At 32.8% G+C, this 2,909-nt stretch overlaps 1 long non-coding RNA gene across 1 annotated transcript; it reads right to left on the bottom strand.

The window, feature by feature from the left end:
* Positions 1-1,362: 1,362 nt before the first annotated feature.
* On the bottom strand, positions 1,363-2,695 carry LOC120166774. Its single transcript, XR_005519963.1, has 3 exons — positions 2,635-2,695; positions 2,388-2,420; positions 1,363-1,429 (listed from the first exon to the last, which is right to left on the bottom strand). It is a non-coding gene; the product is annotated as an uncharacterized LOC120166774 (long non-coding RNA).
* Between the last annotated feature and the right edge of the window lie 214 nt (positions 2,696-2,909).

Raw genomic sequence — 2,909 nt, 5'->3', positions numbered from 1 at the left:
CAAGCTTGAAACATATTTTGATGTCCAATTAATCTAAGCTTTTGCCAAAGCATCAGCCGTTGGATTAGCTTCACCATAAGTGTTAAAGATTGTTATATTGATTATAGTTTTATATTTGAAGTTTCAAGTGTAAATTTGAGAAATCATGTGCACAAATTAATCTTCCACATTTATCATCATTAGTTCTACCTTTTTTCTCTAGTTTTTCCCCTCAAAAGCGCCACTTTTTTTTCATCTTTGATTGCATGATGGATTCATCAATTGGTGTTGATAACCGACCATCGATTTTCTTTAAATTTTCCTTCACTTTCTTATATCACATCTTTTTTTTATTTTATTAGTTTTTATTTTCTTTGCCTGTATGACACTTCTACTACCTTTTAATACATTTTTGGCCTTTTTTATTGGTCGTTTGACCGTTCTTTTCATTTATCTCTTCTCGAAGTCGAGTTTGACGTTGACATCACATCAACTGATCAAGATGACGCTTATTTATTATCATGTTGATTTTCCCCATTCCTGACCCTCAAATTAGATTCTGATACGCAATTTATATTTGTGGATCAAAGTATTTTGATCCCCTTTTATAGTTCATTTATCTATGCAATCATATTTGTTTGTATCTATCTTGTGTTGAGTTTTTTTGGTTGGGTTTTCAACGTTTTCCTTGTATGGTTCTTGTATGATCTTAAATGACTAATTTCTTCTACGGCAATAGTTACAGGAAAATGTTCTAATTATGTGTTAAGGTTACGGTTAAGACAATAGCTCAAGTCAAGCACATTGCCCAGCTAGTTTTGTGATTAGCTTCAATACACTTTATTTGTTCTTCACACCTTCCTGAATCTATGTTACCAGGACTTCTTGCTTTACTTAAAAGGCAAACATCTACTCCTGCAAGGTGTTGATTCTACTAGTACAAACTGTAATGGAATGCACACAACTATTAGTATTTATTTAAAAGAAAATATCAACGAATTTGCAAGGTATTACTATTGTCCTCAGCTAAACCTTACCGACCTTTATCCTCTCTAATGATCCATAGCCTCAGCTTCTTAAATGTTCGATTTGCATCGGTCATCACATTAAACCAGAATTTATACTTTTACATTTTCTAAATCTATTTTCCCTTTCCTTATGTACTTGGAAAATTGAGAGGATGGAAGAAATATACGGATAGTAAATAACAGATCATACATATAGGGAAATTGAAGAAACGATGAGAAGAACCCGGTCATCTCTCACCTAATAATGACTCACGATGAGCAACTTCTTCCTCCTGTAAAATAAATAAATGCCTGAATGATTATCATTGGGTCATTTCAGTTGTAGATTGACAACAAGGTTTGTAGAGTGTTGATACCACCAAGGCATTAAACTCGGTTTCCTGATCGACGGCACTCGTGATAACGGGGTCGTCCAGGAGATCCTATTAGCAAATGAACAAATACACGATTATATACTACTGCAGTACTTCTTAAGAGTCGCACCACAAACATATGGTCAGATATAACCTTCATTCATTAAAACTAAGTTAAAATGCCATAGGGACGTAAATAATAAAGATGGGAACAAAGATATTAAATCGTAAACTCAAAACTGCAACCGCCCACCATAGTTCCCTCTCAAGTGAGGAAGATCCTCCAGTGTAGGTAGGGCTGTAAATGAGCCGAGTTGAACTTTAGTATTGTTGAGCTCAACTCGACTTTAAAACTAAGCTTGAATCGACTTGAAAACTTGCGAGATTAAAATTGTCAAGCTCGACTTGAACTCGAAATAAAAATTTGAACATTGAATCAATTCAAAAACTCACGAGCTTAAAATTTTCAAGCTCCACTAGAAATAAAAAATTAAAGCTCGACTAGAACACAAACTTGAACATTAAGTACATTAAAGCCTTATATTGCATTAAAAAACAACATAAAAATGTTAATATTATTAATAAAATTAATTTAAAACTATAAAAATTTGATATATTATTTTTTGAGTTGCTCGCGAGCTTTTCGAGTTTAGATGCTAAATGTATAATTTACCCTAACCGAAGATACCAAAATGAAACCTAAACTAAATGTTAGGTACGGTTTTGGAAAAAAATTAAAGTTTAGGTACCAAAACAGAATAAAGTAATAGTTTAGATACTAAATGTGTAATTTACCCTATTATATAAGCTAAGTAGGTGAAGGCCTCTAAATGGGAGCCAATATGCACATAAACGTGAAAGTGAACACCAACAGCAAGGAAGGTATATTAAACCGCAATATTGCTTGATAACAAAGAATGCACGCATAACAATGTTCCTTGTCCTCTCATAATCTAAAGGAATAGAGAATGGAGCACTTGAAGAAAAAATTTCAATAACTTCTACAGAAAATGTAAATGTTGCTTACGTCATCAGCAATTTGCAGCATTCCATTCTGATTCTGCAGAAATCAAAACTTAGATTTATCAGCTTCCCAGTTCATCTCCAAAATGCTTCTTTATCTTTTTATTTCCCTTTTAGTACTTCTCAAGTTATTTGCTTGTAGACATGAATTTAAAATCCAGTCCTTAGATGTGTGAGCATCTAATTCAATATAGAGTGGAATTCCAGCCGCATTTAAGTTTGAAACAGTAATCCCTTAGGCATGCTTATACCTTGACAGCAACAAATAGAAGTGGATCAGATGGTGTATAAATCATATAATGTGTGCCATCCTGCATAAAAAAATAGGATAGGTAAGAACTTTGAAATTAAGGGTAAAGAACACTAGAGGTCACTGAATTATATTAAAACGATCATTTTAATCACTTAACTTTCAAAAGTTATAAAATGGTCATTTAATTTTACTGAACTATTACAAGTTGATCATTAAATTTATCGAACTTTTACACTTATCATAGCATCCCGATGATCATTTTGTAACAGTTTG

This window comes from Hibiscus syriacus, unplaced genomic scaffold (assembly GCF_006381635.1).
Source record: "Hibiscus syriacus cultivar Baekdansim isolate YM2019G1 unplaced genomic scaffold, ASM638163v2 tig00111644_pilon, whole genome shotgun sequence".
Taxonomy (NCBI): Eukaryota; Viridiplantae; Streptophyta; class Magnoliopsida; order Malvales; family Malvaceae; genus Hibiscus; species Hibiscus syriacus.
Note: the sequence above shows the minus strand (reverse complement) of the source record. Positions and strands in the feature narration are given on the sequence as shown.